This window comes from Kryptolebias marmoratus, linkage group LG20 (assembly GCF_001649575.2).
Source record: "Kryptolebias marmoratus isolate JLee-2015 linkage group LG20, ASM164957v2, whole genome shotgun sequence".
In the NCBI taxonomy this organism is placed as follows: domain Eukaryota; kingdom Metazoa; phylum Chordata; class Actinopteri; order Cyprinodontiformes; family Rivulidae; genus Kryptolebias; species Kryptolebias marmoratus.
Window position 1 is genome coordinate 15,292,951 of NC_051449.1, and position 6,409 is coordinate 15,299,359.

At 44.7% G+C, this 6,409-nt stretch overlaps 1 protein-coding gene across 2 annotated transcripts in view; it reads right to left on the bottom strand.

The window, feature by feature from the left end:
- Window positions 1-1,235, bottom strand: part of chd7 (chromodomain helicase DNA binding protein 7) — a 68,745-nt gene extending 67,510 nt beyond the window's left edge. Inside the window, exon 1 of one of the 2 annotated variants that reach the window (XM_017422241.3) lies at window positions 865-1,235. The gene's annotated coding sequence lies outside the window, so the exon portion shown is untranslated. Of the gene's footprint in view, window positions 1-229; window positions 370-864 lie in introns of those variants that run through there. The other variant, XM_017422242.3, reaches the window with a different exon arrangement.
- Window positions 1,236-6,409: the final 5,174 nt, after the last annotated feature.

Here is a 6,409-nt window from a genome sequence, read left to right on the forward strand (position 1 = left end):
GCTCTGTCCCCTTTCCAATGGAAAAAAAAAACTACAACAAGCACTTCACTCTACCCAGTTTTCCATTCAAAAACACGCATTTAGACGAGTCTCTCCCCTCCACGGACAGGTTTTGAACTTTCACGCCGCGACTCGAGCGAGCAGCGCGGCGGTCACCGAGGCGTCGGAAGCGCCGTCCGCCGGGAATCTCCCTGAGAGCGGTCGCTCGTTCAGCGGGCTGGTGACTCACCTCTCCGCTCCGCGCCACCTCGTGTCTCCTGGAAGCCTCAACACAATCGGCTAACGGGGGGCTAGCGCTCGCACTTTAACACCCGAATTAAGTCGCCGCTCCGCGTCGCGAAACCCCGCGAAGTCTTTGAGGGAGAAGTAGGGGGTGGAGGGGGGAAGAAGGGGAAAAGACTCGGAGAACCGAGAAGCCCTCCCTGCCGTTTTCGGGGGGGATATTTCTTCCCACTTTTCAACTCAAGTAATGGGACTGTTTGTGGTGCGTCTGTGCGTGGAAGCGCTGCAGCGGGTGGCGAAGCTAAACTTGCTATTGTTAGCATGTCGGCACGGCAGCTACACGGACCTAAACCGACTTTAAAGCTTAAACGAGAAAATAAAACATGATCTAAATCACCCAGGAGTCCCGTACATTATATTTACTGACTGAAAGAAACTGCCCAGACAGGTTTTTTTTAAATAAAAAAGAAAAAGAAACCACACAACTCGCACCGGCGGATGAGTCCGATTGCGTTGAAAAGTAGGAAAAAACTTACTATTCGAAGAAAACATTTCATTCAAACCCGGCTTGTGCGAAGACACCGACTCATTTAAGCTTCAAATGAGGGGGGGGAGAAAAAAAAGAGGCATTTGTTAGCTTACCCAACAAGCTTGGTCACTTCGGGCTTTTTCTTTTTTATCAAATCAACTCCTCGTTAGAAGGGTACTATCTCCGCTGGCTGGCTTGGAAAAAAAAACATCCACCGTGGTCCTTTTTCAGTTCGAGATATAAATAAACAGAAGGGGAGGAAAGACAGAAAGAAAGAAAAAAAAGTTCAAGTTTTTTGTTGTTTTTCGTGAAATATGTCTCCGGCGTATCTCCGCATCCGCGACCTCGCCGTCTAGTGCGCGTTTGCTCTTCTCTCCTTTGTGTTAATTTCACTCAAATCGAGTTTAATCCGATCGATCCCTCGGCTGGCCGCGCTCCCGAGTCCTCCCCTCCAGACACTCGCTCACCTTCCTCGGCCAGGGGGGGCGCGCTCCCGAGGACCTCTCATACAGATAAACAGGCGGCGTGCGCGGTCACTGACCCCGGCGTGCCCGCGCGCTCCGGGCTCCGGATTTCGAGAAAGGGGGAGGATGAGAAAATGGACTCAAAAGCCTCCTTAAACTGCAGGAAATCACTCTTTTTTAAAATATTACGTTAAATTTAACTCCTAATGAAAATGTGCGATAAAGGAATGGTAGTTCAGAAACTCACTGTTGGCTTTGGGACATGCTGAATTACCAATATTATGTTTAGTTCTGTAGGTTTTTTTGATGATTTGCTTTGCTTATTTTTTATTGAATATCCTACATATATACACATATATATAGACATACATGATAGAAGCATTATTGCTCATGTGTATTTAAATTTGGAGGAGCACGTAAAGAGAGAGAGGCTATTAGTTCCATGGCTTAATAGATGCAAAACATCATAGGCGATTAAATAAAATGCCAAAAAAGAAAGCTGCACTCTTACCCCGCTGGCTGAAGCACAACTGCTACCACCCTGTTAAAATGAAGCTTTGGATTTTTATCACTTTGGATCCATCTAAAGTGATGAAATGATGGTGCATATTGCAGGAATATGAGGGACCTGCAGTAATGCGGATGTCCCTGACACAATCTGTAATTTGCTTATCATGACAATCTGGCCTTAGGAAACACACACACACCTTCTCTCCCACACGTAGATGCTGCGTGTGTCCCAACTCTCAGATCTCTTTGTGTACTTGTTGACTTCCTCCTTTCTGCAAAGTACAACACATTTCATAAGGACTTCCTAATGTGGTTTCATAATTTTGGACATTAGATAAAGTACAGAGAACATTTAGTTAAAACATGAGTTCAACCCAAAAAAAAGAGTAAGACAGCTTTCATGATGTGTCAAATGTTTTCCATTGGTGGTAAGTCTGGACTGCAGGCAGGTCAGTTCAGCACCTGGACTCTTCTATGAAGCCATGCTGTTGTGATGGATGTGATTTAGCATCGTCTTGCTGACACATGCAAGGCCTTTCCTGAAGAAGTCACTGTCTGGATGGGATCGTATGTGGTTCGAAAACATGTAGACACTTTTCTGCCCATGCCATGGGCACTGATGCACCCCCATACCATCAGAGAGGCAGGCTTTTGAACTGTGCGCTGCCAACAGGTCCCTCTCCTCTTTAGTACGGAGGACATGGTGTCTGTGATTTCCAAGAACAGAGGATTTTGCAGACTGGTGAACCTCCACCAGGACAGTAGCTGAGGTGGTCCAACCCTGAAAATAACGTCATATGCGTTCCCAGGTTATTTGCTGGGACTTCAGTTGGCTGTAGCAGCCATCTTGAATAAGGTTGACTCCAAAAGTTAATCAGTCGCAGAGGTACATCCATTGATTACTTCCTCAAAGTTTCATTAAAACCCACTCAGAGGTTCATGAGTTATTTAGCTGACAGGGTTGGCTTTAACCAACTAGTTAATGGCAACATTTAAAACAGATGTTTTGTTTTACAACCTGTTAGCACTCAGGAAACCTGGGGGTCTGTCTCAGCTATTACCACACCAGATTTTAGCACACTGTCTGCAAAACTGACCGAATTACAGGCATTTTTGTGTTTTCTAAGGTCAGTCGACTGTAGAAACCATCTTGAATTGGGTTGACTCCAAAAGTTGTAGACGTACATCCAGAGATTACTTTCTCCAAGTTTCATCAACATTTGTTCAGTGGTTCATGGGATGTTTTGGTTACAAACACACAGAGGCAGAAATATTATCATCCACCTTCGACTTATGGTGTTGCTCTGTGGGGTTTTTTTGTATCCTAGTGAACTGTTAAGTAGGTTTTGACGAAACAATTGGTTAATTGTGACAAAAAAAATGTTACATCAACTTTACTAAGTGTCAGTATGTAACCTGTGGAGAAAGACCATGTTCTGCTGAGTAACACATTGTGTCTGTATTGTCTGATTAGAAACTGAGATTATACCTCAGTATGGTTTCGTCGTCTTTCCATTTCCTGTACCCACCTCTGTCCTGTTCAGGGCTGCTGACTATCTTAGCAGTCAACAAGCAGGAGGCGGGGTACACGTGGTCGGGTCGCAGTCCATCGCAGGGCCCCAACGCAAGGACACGCACGACAAACAGCCGGCCGTGGATTCAACATTGTGGCCTGAATAATAACGCGTCAGGCAGCAGGAGAGCCTGGTTTCTACAGAGGTGAAGTAACTGTTAGCAGGACCGCATGAAGCGCAGCCAGTGATTCCCTCTGAGGCCGTTCATGTCAGGCTGCACAGTGGAGTAGTGGTCAGCAGTGTTGTCTCGTGGCTCGTTTGTGTGTGGAGTTTGCATGTTCTCATCCTGCATGTGTTGGGGGGGCTCCCAACCCTGTCAGGTTACCCGGTGGTCCCAAACTGACCTCCTGAGCGTGAGAGTGTGTGTGTGGATCCATTAGTTCATTTCACTTCACCTCGTCATCTGTTTTGCAGTAAAGTGTTTATTGTTCGTTCTGGGATAAATCCCGTTCAAAGTCTCAGTCCAGAAGCAGCTGCAGGTTGTTCACAGAAACTGTGCTGGACGAGCTGCAGGCCTTTTCTCACATAAGCTACATTCACCTCCTTTTTGTCATAACAAGAACATTTATAGAGACCAGGGATGCAGATTACAGTATTCAATGGACGACTTGAAGAGTTGTTCGAGCTAAAAGCAGCAAAAAGCTCTATAAAGCCTAAAAATATGGTCAGTATGCTGAAGTAGATTTTAAAAGTAATGTTTTTGAAGGAACTGAGGAGATCCCATTGTATTTCTATGAGGGGAAACACAAATACTTTGGCAAAGTTTATAAGTTACAGTAAGTCCGAGCACCCATAACTTTTGATATGAATCAATTCGCAGGAACACGGACGTGGCTCGGTTGAGCAAATGGCACCAAACTAAACAAACCGTGTCACGCAAAACTGTTTCATATCATTTAATGTAGCGTCCCGTCACACCTGTATGGCATTTTTTGGATTAAGTGTTGTTTTATAACCCTGAAACACACTAAAGGGGCCCTCGTTTGGCTCGCACGGAGGAAGACTTCTGCCCTTGTCTTCATCCTCTTTGTTCTGGGGCTCATAAAGGTGCCAGCCGACAACGATTTGACGGAACAGCCCTTTAAAAGAGCCACATACGACACTGGAAGATATTAATAGTTCAAAACCTTCACAGCAACTTTAAATATCTGAAGCAAATGAAACCGCAGTAACGTGTGGCTAAACATGAAGAAGTCTACGCAGTGAATCACAGACACGTGGTATTTGTATGAGTCATCAGCTGCAAGTGACCGCTCATGCATCGAGGCTGAGCGACGACAACATGCGCGTTTCATTTATTCAGCCGTCTCCCTCTCTGACCGACCCCCCCCCCCATCAGGGAATATAATCTGAAGGACAACCGAAGGTCAAACGGCACATTTCCAGGAGTCTTTTTTTTCCCCTCGTTTTAAAGACTGAATCAAATTAAAACTGTGTGAGAAATCTGGACAAAAAAAACAACAACAAAAAAACTGCAGGATTTTCTGTCCCCCCCCACCATCTTCACATAACCATAACCATCATGTTTAGAGTTTAGAATGTTTTATTATAGTTTATTGTGATAGCATTTTCATTTTTCTTTTTTTTTCTTTTTTTAAAAGGTTTTATTTTTTCCAAAGAACAAACACAGCAATAAACGTTGGAGGAGGGAAGGAGGGCGGGGAGGAGAAGAAAGGAGGAGAGGCAGGAAGTGGAGAGTAGGAGCGAAGAGAGAAGAAGAGGGCCACACAGATAAGATGGATAGACAGGTAGGTAGGTAGATGCATCAGGTTTGGCTTGGTCCTCCCCCTGTAACCCCTCTGGGTTCACACACACACACACACACTCACTCACGCTTACATGTTGGTTTTACAAAGGATAATTATGATCAGAATAAGATTAATAACTGGCTGGATATATTGAAGGATTAAAAAAAAAAAAGAACTAAAATTAGAGAAGAACAACGGATTCACTCGCACTGCTGTGAAACCCAAAAGTTACAGTCAGCCTGGAGAGAAAACACAGCTTGGTTAGATCTACACATGCATACAGACACTGTATGCAGGCTGGGTTTGTATATTTGGAGGGGACAGTGGGGGAAAAATACACGATTTCGATTAATTTCAAATGCCCCAATTTATGCACAAAAACCAAACTAGAACATAATCTCCCTAAGTGTGCATTTAGACGTGCGTTGTACGTCGCAGACTAGTCTGTTAGTGGTGAAACGCCTGTCTGCAAATAAAGAGTCGTTCATTTTTGCAGCCGTCCAGGTCTCTCAGGGGAGTGGGAGTTAAGGCAGACAGCTGATTTCAGGTCAGACCATGAGGGCTGACTTGACGTTTCGCTCCCCTTCAGGTTTATTTTGTCGATAGGACACAAGTAAACACAACAATTTGGCATAAAAAGCAAGTTACAGAGCTATTGTTGCTGCGCAGTTTGTGAAAGAAACAGATTGGGGTGGGTGGGTAGGTGGGGAAGGGGTGGATGGGAGGATCCGTAGCAGTGAAGTGATTACATCTGGGATTCTGAAGCAAAAAATAAACATCGCAGCAGTCATGAATCGAGCTCCGAACGGCGTACGTTCTATATCTGCCGGCTAATTCAGGGTGGAAATCTGAGCTTGCTTAAAAGGGAGATGCTTTGACATTTCCAGCTGGAGTCAAAGTCCCCCACCAGGGACGCCGAATACCTCTGCTCGGTCCTGTTAACAGCCTGTTATCATTCATACTTGTCATTTAAAAGAAAGGGCACCACCAACCGTAATGTACCAGGGCGGCTGAGGTCCTTTGGGTTTAAATGAGGATCGTTCAAAATGCTAAAAAGCTGTTTCAGGCTGAGAGAAATCTCTTTCTGGGCTCCTGGTTAAGACTTCAATAAACCACGGCAACATGCCACGCTTCATGTTAAACAGCCAAAACAGCTACAGGAACCTACAGAGCCATATATACACAGAAATGCGCCTGATAAATATAATTAAGAAAACAAAAACAAACAAACTGAATTTCTAACTCATACGCCTCTTTCTTCTTAACTTCATAATGGCAGCCGACACTCAACAACCTTCGTTTCAACTTTCCTGCTCATGTTCTGTTTCAAAAGGACTAATTTTCACACTCGACAGTTTGGTC